The sequence below is a fragment of the Adiantum capillus-veneris genome, chromosome 3 (genome assembly GCF_014529385.1).
Source record: "Adiantum capillus-veneris isolate H3 chromosome 3, ASM1452938v2, whole genome shotgun sequence".
Taxonomy (NCBI): domain Eukaryota; kingdom Viridiplantae; phylum Streptophyta; class Polypodiopsida; order Polypodiales; family Pteridaceae; genus Adiantum; species Adiantum capillus-veneris.
This window is the reverse complement of record NC_140933.1, coordinates 129375612-129389773: the sequence shown is the minus strand read 5'-3', so window position 1 is coordinate 129389773 and position 14162 is coordinate 129375612.

Sequence of the window (14162 nt, the reverse complement as noted above, 5' to 3'; positions counted from 1 at the left end):
AAAACTTCTTCAAGCTTCACCATCACAAGGATTTGTTCACTTCATTCAACCATCTTACTCCAACCATCCCACCCATTCTACCCATTGTAAATATATCATTAAATTTCTAGTGATTACTAACACTAACCACTAACATACTAACACAAAATAGCCATTGACCTAACCATAAAAGACACCTCACCTCAAGACATGTGTATAGTAACTCTCTCTCTCTCTCTCTCTCTCTCCCTCTCCTTACTTACTTTCACCTTATCTACCATCAATAATGCTCTCTTTTGAGCCCACACCCATGACTCAAGCAGACAAAGAAGGCCCACAATGTTTTGATATTCAAAAAAATCATAATCTTGATTTGTTAGCTTGTAAATTAGGATTTCCAATAATCCTAATGAGGGGTCTCCAACCTATAAATAGGCCCCTCTCCTTCTTGCAAAACAACCTCCAATATCTCACATAGCACCCCAACACTCTATGCGTGAGGAGAGACTTAGGTGTAGCAACCACTTGTGAGCTTCACTCTTGGTGTGAGAGAAGCCTTCAAGCTACACATTGCAAGTGAGAGAGCGTTGAGTTCCACAAATCTCAAAACCACTATTGTATATGCTCCTTCATCATCAATAAATTGAGGTTTGGTGCATCAAAGGCGTGATTCGACGTTCAAATCTTCGTCCTTCTATTTGTGCAATACGGTTTGGTGAATTCAAGGTGACTTGTGTATTTTGAGTTTTTATCGGTTGATCTTGATTTTAGGAAGTGTTTTAGTGTGTTTTTCATTGCCAATTTTGTGTCCATTGTAAGAGGGTATTGTGGTGAGAGGTCTCCCACACCCTAAGACAGTGTGTGTGTTTTGGCAATGTTTAGCAATCACTAAGCATTGAGTGAGTTTTATACAAGTTCTACGATAGCATCATAACGAACCATCTTCATTTTCAAGTCACAAATAAGGTATTACCCAAGATCCTTTTCTCTCTCTCTTCCCTTTGCTCTAGCTCTCTTTGGTCCAGTTTGTGTGTGTCTTGGTGTGAGGTTGTTTGTGTGTTTTGTGTGGTGCATCTTCTTGGTTGTGCCAAAATCTCTCTTGCGTCCTAGTTCGCATACCATAACTAGGTGGTGCCCCTATCTTGTTTGGGTTTGGCTGTGGGTTTGTTGTTGTGTTGTGCTTGTGGTTGCCCCAGCCCCAATTGAGCAGCACGGGAGCCTTGAGGGGTGTTTAGAGGTCGCCTCTCTTGTTGCCCGCCCCGGACCGCCTCAATTTTGGTGCCCCCACTGAGGACAGGCTTGTGTATGTTTTGTGTAGGCTCAACCTTTAGCATAATCAAGTAGCTTGCATGAATCACGAGAATTTGTATGATCCCTTCATTCCCATTGCAAGGCAAAAGGTACACATAATTGTTAGTACTAAGTTGCAATTTCAACGTGTAATTCGTAGAATTTTAGGTCCTCTTAGGTTGGCAGAGATAAACGCATCAGTAAATCCTTTTATTTTGCCTCTCATTAGGTACGACCTTAGTTTGGACGTCTATATTTTTGTTTTGTTTTAAGTATAAGGTCATGCATAGACAATGGATAATGGCCCAAGAATAGAGGTTTTCCCCTTTCATTTCACTCCACACATTAGAATAAACATTGCAATTAGTAGAAAAATCCATTTTCAACAACGTATGGTGTTCATGTTTGGTGCCCAAAGAGTAGGAGAAATTCTCGCGTCACCAAACCCTGTCATCCTACCTCTCATTGATTATCATAGGTCATTTGATGTGAATATTTTTATTTTGTTGTAGAATAGATCGCAATTTAGAGAATATTATTGTGTAGATCTTTTAAAGAAAGAAAAAACAAAACGCGTCACTTTGAAATCAATTCAATGGAGAACCAACGCCAAATGTCTGGATATCCTCTTTTCTTTGGAGAGCCTGGAGAGGATGCAGAATTATTTTTGGCAAATTTCAAGATGTCTTGTCGTATCAAGAGGATAGTAACTGATCAAGAACGTGTAGAAATGTTTGAGGTAGTCCTTAGGAAAGATGCTAGCACTTGGTTTAACTCTTTGCCTGAGGAAGTTAAAGAAAATTACATGGAAGTTGTCAATCATTTCAAGAGATACTTCTTTGATCCCCAAAACACTCAAAAGCTATGGCAAGACATTGTTTCTCATAAGCAAAAAGACTTAGATGACTACTACTTGTACAAGCAAGAGTTCCTACGTCTTTGGGCTCTATGGATACGAAATGTTGCTAACCCTGGTGATGGTGCAGAATTTCTAAAGAAGGAGAGGTTCATAGCCGGACTCTTTCCTGACCTTAAGGTAAAAGTTGAGGCGGGTGCACCTGCTACCTTTGATGCAGCTGAAACTAGGGCTGCTGAGAAATATAGGAAACTCAAGTGCTTAAGGGGGGAGGTTCCAATAGAAGGTCTTAGACCCAAAGGTAAGTCACAAGCATCAACATCTAAGGAGCTTCCTGAGGTAACGGTTGAAGTGATTGAGAAGTTAAACGAATCTTTAAGCAGCCTGTCAATTCACCTTGCACAAGCTGTAGGTCCAAAGGGACAAGCAAAGAAGTCTGAAGAGCGAGATCCACGACCTAGGAGAGTCTTGCAATGTTGGAATTGCGGAGAGTCTGGACATGGGATGTATAATTGTCCTTGGCCCCGTGGGGAGCCAGGGAGGCCTAACTTGAATTACCCAGTGATGAATGCAGGAGAAGGAGCTGGTCAACAACCAAGGCTTCTACAAAGGCCAAATGGACCAAGACCACCTCCACAAGGGGTAGAAGGAGTTCCACCTTTGCCAGATCCAAATGTGCATGTGGTAGAGGTGACAAATTCAAATGAGGTTGACATGGAAGCCAATGGCATTAAGCGTGGCCGACGAAAAGGTAAAGAGAAAGAAGGAGTCACATCACAGAGTGACCATGGACAAGGCAAGAAGGCAAAGGAAACCAAGGAAACCAAGAGGACTCGACGTCGTATCAACCTCCAAGACTTCCCTCTTGGACATGGTATGGCTCCGTACAACTTGTTGGAAGACATGAGAGGTAAGGGTCCTGATATTTCATGGCCTCAATTTCTTGCATTATGTCCACAAGTTAGGAGGGATTTAACAAGGGCAGTTAGCACTAGGAGAAAGGTAAAAGAGAGTGTGCCTGTTGTAAAAATTGCACAAGCTGAAATGAATGAGGACATTACACCGGTGCTAGACTGTTACATCAAAGGAAGATTGGTTAGGAAAGGTCTAGTGGATGGGGGTGCACAAATTTGCATCATGACAGAGGGACTCATGCAAAAACTAGGCATGCACATCCATGAGACACCTGAAATTAAGGTCAAGATGGCAAACAATAGCAAGGCTAGGTACGTAGGCATTTGTAAAAATGTTTTTGTGGAGGCCTTTGGCATTAAGAAGGCAGTGGATTTCTATGTCATGTCGACCAAGGGAAGTGGTTATCCATTTATCCTAGGAAGACCATGGCTAATGAAAATGCGAGCTTTGCAGGATTGGGAGAGTGGAAAGCTAATTTGCAGGAATGACAATCACAAGAAGGTTGTCTTTGACATGAAGGAGCAACGCCAAGAGGAGCTCCATGAAGAATCATCTCAAAGTGAGACGGAAGAAGGTTGGACCGATAGCACTTCAGAAGAAGAAAGTAGCAGCAGCATTACTGAAGAGGAGTCTTCCATCGAAGTCATGGGGGTAAGGTTTAAGCCAAGCAACCAAGAGACCTCTTGTCAAGGCTTGGAGGAGGTAGGTCCTCAAGAGAACGAAGGTGAATATCAAGATGAAGGGATGCTGGAAGGTATGCTATCAACAACACTTACAAAGGATGAAAGAGAGGAGTTCAAATGTGTGCTAAGGAAGTTTCCTAGGCTTTTTGCTAAAGACTACACCGATGTGCGTGGAGTAGATGCTGTTCAACACAAAATTGAGTTGAAGCCAGAGGCCACACCTAAGGCTCAGAAGCTACGAAGGCTAGGAGTCATCAAGGAGCAGGCTTTACTCAAGGAGGTAAGAAAGCTTCTAGCAGCAGGGTTCATTTATCCAGTGGAGAATTCAGAGTGGGTCTCTCCTGTTGTTGTCACTCCTAAGAAGAACGGAAAGTGGAGGGTGTGTGTGGATTACCGTCCACTCAATGAGGCAACAAAAAGAGATCACTTTCCCCTCCCATTTCAGGAAGAGATACTAAATGAAGTAGCTGGTCATGAGAAGTACACTGTGTGTGATGGCTACTCAGGCTACTTTCAAATAGGTATCGCATTGGAAGATCAATTGAAAACAACCTTTATCACTCCTTGGGGTTGTTATGCTTTTAGAGTCATGCCATTTGGTCTAACAAATGCTCCTGCAACATTCCAACATTTCATGAACATGGTGTTTCAAGCATTCTTTGGAAAGTCAATTAGGGTGTTCATTGATGATTTTTGCATTTATAGCTCAGAATCATTGCATCTACAAAGGGTAGAAGAAGGTTTAAAGAAGCTCTACGACATGGGAGGTCAACTCAACCCCGACAAGTGCCACATAGGTGAGGATGAAGTGATCTTGCTCGGTCACAAGGTTTCCTATAAAGGCATTGAGGTGGATCCTTCAAAGGCAAAGGCTCTTATTGAGCTCCCATCACCGAAGAGTCTTAAGGAGGTCATCTCTTTCATTCAGAAGGTGAAGTATATGTCACGCTTCATTCACTTAGCCTCGGAGTTGCTTCATCCTTTGCAAAAGTTGACACAACAAGTAGAATTTGCATGGTCTGATGAGCTTGAAGAGTATTTTTGTAACATTAAAGTCATTTTGTCAGAGCTACCAACACTCATGCCTCCTTGTTGGGAGTACACATTCTTTGTTAGCTCTAGTGTTGGAAGGGAAACAATTGGTGCTGTGTTGCTACAACAAGATCCCCACAGTACAAGGATGCGACCCATCTACTTTGCTAGTAGGGTCATGAATGCTTTGGAGAGAGACTACACAGAAGCAGAACTCATGATGCTTTCTCTCATGTTTGCGGTGAGAAAGTTTAGATCCTACCTACTACCAAAACCTTTTGTAATTCTCACTGCAGAAAATTTGTTCCCTTGGGTGTCATCTCAAATGAATCTTAGTACTAGGATCTCAAAGTGGATTATGGAGTTGCAAGAGTTTCAATACTCTTTCAAGGTAGAAGATAGTGTGCGTGCACAATTGGCAGGGATTCTCACTTATAGGGTACACGAAAAGGAGATTAAGGTGCCTGAAGTAAAGACCCTACCATTGCCACCACCAAAAAGTATTCCTAATGCTTTTACTTTGTTCTTTGATGGAGCTTTTCGTCGAGCCACAGGAAAAGCAGGGGGAGGGCTAGTGTTGCTCAACCCAAGTGGAGAGGTGGTCATGAAAGAGAAGTTCAATCTACCAAGTTCAACTAGCAACAATGAAGCAGAATATGACACTCTACTTCATGGTTTGAAGATGTGCATTGGCCAAGGGATACAACGCCTCATGGTAAAGGGAGATGCACTTCTCATTGTTAAACAGATTTTAGGCATTTGGGCATGCAAGAATGAGAGCTTACGGACAAAAGTTCATGCCATTCGTAGATTGTTTAATCAATTTGAAGAAGTGCAACTATATCATATTCCTAGGAAACAGAATGAAGATGCTGATTTACTTGCACAACAAGCCGTTGCATGTGTAAAGAAAGAAGTGCAGGTCATCATGGTGGCGGCTGCTGTGAAGCAACCGAGGTACCAGGGATTGGAGTCATTGGCTCCCATCATTGGCTACATTTTGGAGGGTGAGTTTCCACCAGACTTCACAAAAGCTCAGAAGAGGAGACTCATGAAGAAGGCAAGCGTATATCTCTTCCTAGAAGGCTCCCTCTATCAAAAAGGGAAGGATCAAGTATGCAGAAGAGTACCAACTATTGAGGAAATTCCAGCCATTCTAAAAGGTTTGCATGAAGAGGCATGTGGTGGTCATTTTGCCCAAGAATCAACTGTGAAGAAGATTTTGCTTGCGGGGTATGTTTGGCCAAGCTTGCATGTGGATGTTCAACATTGGTGTAAAAGCTGTCACAATTGTCAGATAAATGGAAATAGAAGGTTGGTGCATGGCCCGAGGCAAATAGTGCTTGCAAATGGACCCTTTGAAAAGTGGGGCATTGATGCTATGGGTCCTCTGCCTAGGACAAAAAATGGTAAACTCTACATTCTAGTGGCTGTAGACTATATGACTAGGTGGGTGGAAGCTCAAAGTGTGGCAAGAGTGAATGAGAGGACAGTTAGCAAGTTTGTGTACACTCACATTTGTTGCAGATTTGGCACACCTTTGGAGATTGTTTCTGATAATGGTCCAGGGTTTAGGAAGGGCTTGTTCACAGAAGTTTGTGAAGAGCTTCACATTCTACATCGTCATAGCACACCATACTACCCACAGTCAAATGGTTTGGTGGAGAAGGCTAATGGTGTCATTGCAGGAATCATTAGAAAGATGGTGCAAAACAAGACAAAATTATGGGATGACTTCTTGGATGGTGCCTTGTGGGCATATCGAACCACATATAGGGAAGCCACGGAGTTCACACCATTTCACTTGGTCTATGGTCAAGAGGCTTTGCAGCCTATCGAGCTCAACATTCCAACAATGCGACTTCATGGCAAAGGAGCACAAGATGATCAAGAGGTATGGATGGATCGACTTCTTACGTTAGTGGAGCTTGAGTGGAAAAGAGAAGCAGCATACGAGTGCTACAAGAGGAAGCCACACAAGCGAAAGAAACGCACGACAAGAAACTGAAGGACAAAGGCATCAAGGAAGGAGAGCTTGTGCTAAGGTATGACAATCGACTTGACAATCGTTTTGATGCCAAGTTTGAAACTAGATGGCAAGGGCCATACATAGTCAAGAAGGCTTTCAATTCTAGTTACTATCAGCTTATGGACTTGAATGGTAAAGAGCACTTCAGGAAGGTAAACGGGTATCGCTTGAAGCCCTATTTGAGTCGCCTTCTACCAAAGGATCTACCAAAGATCTGTCCAAAGGCCGCTGTCTCATGTAAGTATTGTTACATGAAGCATGAGTGTAACTCCAGCCAAAATTTTGAGGGGCCAAACAATGAAGATCTCGTCAAGGACTCTGAAGCACTCTCTTTGGAAAAGATGCTCTATGATGGTACATGAATATACCATCATCCAGGGGGAGGGCTAATGATAGCCGTTTTTTCGGCTCTTTGTAATTGCCACAGTGAGTTACCTCACCCTACCAAAATCACCCAAACACTGTGGCTGTCCCTACCATTTCACTGTACATAGGCGTGCGTGAGTCACGGGACTTTTCCCATATCTTCTTAAAAACCCTCAGCTAGCTAGTCACTGGGCTAGGTGAGCCAAAAAAAATAAAAATAATAAAAAAATAAAAGTATATTATGGCCTCTTTGTGTGTAAATATTTCATTGTATATATGGCCTAAATATAGGGATTTTTTATAATTATTTTGGTATTATATTTAAATATTTCTACTTAGGTGTGTGTTTTATTAAACCTATGTACACCTTCTTTCATCCTCTTACACCATAATTATATATATATATATTTTTGCCAATATGTACATACTCTAACCTCATATTTTTCCTTTATACAAATCACTCCTACATTTTCACCCTCACCCTCGTGAAAACAAAAAATTGATTTCTACTCATTGGTTACTTTTATTATATTATTTACTTGCATACCTTTTCCTCTTTCACCCAAAATAATTCAAGGAGGGACCATATCATATGATTCCAATATCTTTCCATATCCATAACTCCTCCATATTTTTATTATTATTTTTACTCATTATTCTAACACCATGTGCTCATTGAGCTAAAGTCCATGAATAGTCCATACACTAGTCCCACCATGTATATATTTCTTTATTCACCAATAATCCTCCTCCATGCATGTTTCAAGGGCAACTTGGATGCTTTGTATTATGATATGACAAGGGAGGGGCTCACTCTTGGATGCATTGTACAAATTCAACAAAGGAGGGGTCCACTAAAAGACTTTTGCAAGCATAAAAACAGGCTTTTTGGTGAGATTTTTGGCACCTATCTCCACTCTGAATTTGGAGCAGTGGTCAAAAGAGAAAATGTAGCCCACGCTCTGAATAATCACCTCAAATTTTTTCATGATTTTTGGAGCTACCAGCGGTGAGCTATGATTTTTTGAGTGGACCCCAGTCTGCCCACTTTTTTCACAAGTAGCCCATAGTCTTCTCTCACCTCTTTCCACACTTCTACACACACACACACACACACACACACACACACACACACACATTTCTCTCAATCCCTCACTCAAACCTGCACCTTCAATGGTTTCTCTCACCTTCTTCACCATTAACCTCCCCACTTACTCCCATAGCTCTCATATGAGCTCTCCATGTACATACACCATCTCTATGCCTCTCTCTATTATCTCCAAAGTACAATTCCATCTTACTCCTTATATATATACATAAATTCAGCATGTGTACCATGCTTAACCTCTGCAAATCAAAAGATCTCATCAACGGAATTACCATTTTCATCACGATGATCAACCTTGGCAGCGGTGGCGTAAAGAAGAGAAGACGAAGAAGAAGATCGATGGTCATTTAAGAACCTACACAAGTAAGTCCAAAACTTCTTCAAGCTTCACCATCACAAGGATTTGTTCACTTCATTCAACCATCTTACTCCAACCATCCCACCCATTCTACCCATTGTAAATATATCATTAAATTTCTAGTGATTACTAACACTAACCACTAACATACTAACACAAAATAGCCATTGACCTAACCATAAAAGACACCTCACCTCAAGACATGTGTATAGTAACTCTCTCTCTCTCTCTCTCTCTCTCCCTCTCCTTACTTACTTTCACCTTATCTACCATCAATAATGCTCTCTTTTGAGCCCACACCCATGACTCAAGCAGACAAAGAAGGCCCACAATGTTTTGATATTCAAAAAAATCATAATCTTGATTTGTTAGCTTGTAAATTAGGATTTCCAATAATCCTAATGAGGGGTCTCCAACCTATAAATAGGCCCCTCTCCTTCTTGCAAAACAACCTCCAATATCTCACATAGCACCCCAACACTCTATGCGTGAGGAGAGACTTAGGTGTAGCAACCACTTGTGAGCTTCACTCTTGGTGTGAGAGAAGCCTTCAAGCTACACATTGCAAGTGAGAGAGCGTTGAGTTCCACAAATCTCAAAACCACTATTGTATATGCTCCTTCATCATCAATAAATTGAGGTTTGGTGCATCAAAGGCGTGATTCGACGTTCAAATCTTCGTCCTTCTATTTGTGCAATACGGTTTGGTGAATTCAAGGTGACTTGTGTATTTTGAGTTTTTATCGGTTGATCTTGATTTTAGGAAGTGTTTTAGTGTGTTTTTCATTGCCAATTTTGTGTCCATTGTAAGAGGGTATTGTGGTGAGAGGTCTCCCACACCCTAAGACAGTGTGTGTGTTTTGGCAATGTTTAGCAATCACTAAGCATTGAGTGAGTTTTATACAAGTTCTACGATAGCATCATAACGAACCATCTTCATTTTCAAGTCACAAATAAGGTATTACCCAAGATCCTTTTCTCTCTCTCTTCCCTTTGCTCTAGCTCTCTTTGGTCCAGTTTGTGTGTGTCTTGGTGTGAGGTTGTTTGTGTGTTTTGTGTGGTGCATCTTCTTGGTTGTGCCAAAATCTCTCTTGCGTCCTAGTTCGCATACCATAACTAGGTGGTGCCCCTATCTTGTTTGGGTTTGGCTGTGGGTTTGTTGTTGTGTTGTGCTTGTGGTTGCCCCAGCCCCAATTGAGCAGCACGGGAGCCTTGAGGGGTGTTTAGAGGTCGCCTCTCTTGTTGCCCGCCCCGGACCGCCTCACCACCTAGTCTCATTTTTCCTCTTCCATATTACCTATATCTATCAAAAAAACCACAAAGTTCAGCCTCTTCTCTTGAAAGACAGCACCATGTTGATTGATTACTCATATTCAATCACCTTGGCTCTCAAGGAAGGTCAAGAGTGAAAAAAAATGTACCGTCAAAGCTAGTGGATCGTCAACAAACGTCAAAATTGACCCTACTCAAGACACTTGGAGCATCAACATTGTAAGAAATCCATGTTTTCTTACCTATTAAGAGTTTTTTCTTCCTTATTTGTATCCTACTTGGATACTCCCATTGTAAATATCCAATTTCATTTGTAAATCAATAAAAATACTAACTCTACTAATTTACCAACACTAACCTACTATGAAAAATTTCCCACATCATTTTTTTGTCGGAGGTCTTGGCTTGCCTCATGAAGTTCTTGAGGCTTGTGATCCATTTGTAGGATGAATGGAGTCCCCAAGAGATAGCGTTTCCACATGTCTAGGGCATATAGGATAGCTAGTAGCTCTTTTTTGTATTTTCCCAATACTCCCTTATCAAAGTTGAGTCTTTGACTCTCATATGCTATGACATGCCCTTCTTAAAGAAAAATAGCTCCAAGTGAATCACCCCAAGCATCACATTGGACCTTGAATGGTTTTGAGAGATCTAGTAGTGTGAGCACAAGTTTAGAGGTAAGCTTCTCCTTAAGCTTCTAAAAAGCTTCTTGCACTTTTGCAGTCCATGAATACTTGACGTTCTTTTGTTAAGTCATGTAATGGGCCTGCTATTAGTGAGAATTTTTCTATGAAGCATCTATAGTATGCACACATACCTACAAAGCTTTGTACCTCCTATAGATTCCTTGAATTAGGCCATCCATTTATTACCTCTAACTTTACTGGATCCATACGGGTGCCATCTTCAGAGATAATGTGACCTAAATATTGAATCTCTTGTAGGAAAAATTTCACTTTTCTTTTGATTAATTAAAAGCTTATTCTCTCTCACAACTTGAAAGATTACCTGGAGGTGTTGCTTGTACTCCTCAAGAGAATTTGAGTGGCCCATGGCGCTTCTAATCCTATTTAGTGCTCTATAGTCGACACACATGTGATATGTGTCATCTTTCTTTTGCACTAAAAATACTGGTGAATAGAATGGAGAGGAGCTAGGCTTCATCATCCCTTTTTCCACCAGTTTCATGCACTTGCATCATGGTCGCCTCTTGTTGATCTTGTGAAACTCAATAAGGAGGTTTCTTAGGCAATGAGCTTCCTAGTAGAAGCTCTATTGCATGGTCATCATCCCCTTGTTCTGGAGGTAGCTCACTAGGGATGTCATCAATGAAAAAATCTTGGAATATTTAGGAAATTAGACAACTCTAATTCCTTTTGATTCCCTTTATTGCTATTGAGGCGGTCCGGGGCGGGCAACAAGAAGAGTGGCCTCTAAGCACCCTTCTAGGCTCCCGTGCTACTCAATTGGGTTGGGGTTGGAAAGAACAACAAACACACACACACACACAAACCCGCAACCTAACCCTACACAAATTTGGGGCACCACCTAGTTTTGGATGCGAACTAGGACGCGTAGAGAGAGAGAGAGAGAACACTCTCTCACACACTCATTTTTCACACATTCTCACTTGGTGAAAGTGCAAAAACGCCATCTCCTTCTCCAAGCTTGTTGAAAAGTTGAGAGTCTACACCAACACTCTTGGCTATGGAATGCAAATCCAACCAAGATCCATGCTTCAATACTTAATCTTGTCATCTTCTCTATCTTCATTATTATGCTATTATGCTAAGATAATCAAGAAGAGTAATGATAAGTGAGGAGCTATTTCTTTCTCCTATGAATGTTTCTTCTTCCTTTACCCTACCCTCATTCTCTGCTAGCTCTCTCCACCTTTGAAGGTGTTTGAGGCCTTGGGACTGAGGTCGAGGATGGTTAATGCTTTAATAAAGTTTATGTTATGCTCGTGATGCATGAAGCTTTCCATCTTCATAGCATCACCAAGGTCACAAGGAACAAAAAGATCGTATTATACCAAGTCTTACTTTATGGGAGAATCTATAATACAAAAGCCTGTTGGAGGGGGGACCGGCTCCACATAAATCCGGTCGTCAACTGTTGTCAAGTTCTTTTATTCTCTCTCTCTCTTACAAAAGTATTGTTCATGCCAAGTTAATTAAGTATAATGTTTATGTTGCTACCTCTAATTAAGTTCACCCTCTATGTTCTCAAAGTAGTCTCACAAAAATTCTCTTTAATTCTCCTAATTCCGCTATTCTCAAAGTTCATAGGCCATTTCCATTACACAAGCCATCCTAAAGTACCAAGATTGGTGCTTTTTGTGTTGGTCAACTTTGAACAATCATTTGATGAACTACCAAAGTTCCATAGTCTCAATGACTTGGAATTGTGCAAATACACACACAGCATTATGAAGTACTAGGTTGGGAACTCTGGGTACTCTAAAGTCAAGATTACCAAATAAAAAACACTACAAAAGTGACATGATAATAGCAGTCCCATGGACTTGGTACTGAGAGATAGTACTCAAGCCATCCTAAAGTACCAAGAGTTGTGCTTTGGGTGATGGTCATCTCTGAAGAATCATTTGTCAAACTACCAAAGTCCCAATGTCTCAATGAAACGGTATTCTGCAAATACTACACACAACATTGTGAAGTACCAGGTTGGGAACTCTAGGTACTCTAAAGTTAAGATTATCAAAAAAGAAACACTACATAGAGACAGATAATAGCAATCCCATGGACTTGGTACTGAGATATAGTACCCAAGCCATCCTAAAGTACTTAGAGTGGTGCTTTGGGTGTTGGTGGTTAGCTCTAAGTTTTGAAGAATAATTGGTTGAAGTACCAAAGTTCCAAAGTCTCAATGACTTGGTATTGTGCAAATACTAACAACATCATTGTAAAGTGCCAAGTTGGGAACTCTCGGTACTCTAAAGTTAAGATAACCAAACAAAGAATACTACAAAGAGACATGATAATACCATCCCATGGACTTGGTATTGTTCGGATAGTAACCAAGCCATCCTAAAATACCAAAATTGATGCTATGGGTACTATACAGCTCTCAGTTTTGAAGAATCATTTGATGAAGTACCAAAGTTCCTCATCATTTGGTTCTAGCTTTTGACAAGTAATTAGGTGAGAAACTTCTAGCATTGTGAGTTGAAGGTCGTTTTGAAATATCAATTGGGTATGGTATGTAACAAACAATACCTAGACCCCTGTAAAGCTTCGAAATGATTACTACCTTCCTCGGCCTCAAAGCATACTTCCATAAGAGGTAGAATTTCTCCCCTTGAAACTTTGTACGTGGCTACATAATACCAAATTCAAACCTATTCACACTACACATAACCCAAGTGAGAGGAAACATTAACAAAAAATGATATGATGTACCTGACAGTCATCTAGAAAATGAATCGGATGTTTCACAACATTCTTCTCTTCAATTTTGAATTTACAAATGTCCTTTTTATTAGGATATACCCTAGTCTCCAATGACCAGAAGGCATAAACAATATCCCTTGTTATAGAGTTTACATGGGTCTCGCGATGAAGCGATCTTTGACAGGCAAACAATGGTAGCACTTCATCCTCATCTTTCATGTGTAGCCAAGAAGTTGCAGTTGCAATGTTCCTACAATGAACACCTAATAGTGTTAAAATTTTAGATTGATTCACTGCTAAGCCACCAGTAGTATTTAAAACCATGCTCAAAGAGGTTTTCTTGAGGACAAAAAGTTCACAGAACGAGAAACCTTGAACTGTGCAAGTGTATTGTAGATGCCTAGAGCTTTGAAAATGTATTATGTTGGAGTAGTTCCTGGAAGAGATCCTTTTTCTCGCTAGCGAAAGACCTCGTGTTTGGTTGTGTCAATATTGGTGAGAAAATATTCTTCCTTGACTTGCATGTTGAAGCTCTCCCAATGATGTTGGGAACCCTTTCCTTGCTTCTTTCTTGACGCTTCTTTGCAGCCCAATAATCTCTCATCTAAGCGAGGTTTGTGAGAGATGAAGTGGTTGGAATGCTCATGCTTGGAGTAGTATCCATTTTGTGTTCAGTTGTTGTTGTGGGAGCGAATCACACCACCCATAAAGTGCATGCAACACAACCTAGATCAACATAATATCAATCGAGGACACAAATGACACAATAGGCACAGGGAGGAAATCTCTTTAGCTTGTCATAGTGAGACCATCCTACACATACAACACTCTGGAAGGCCAACTAAACCACAATCTAGAATC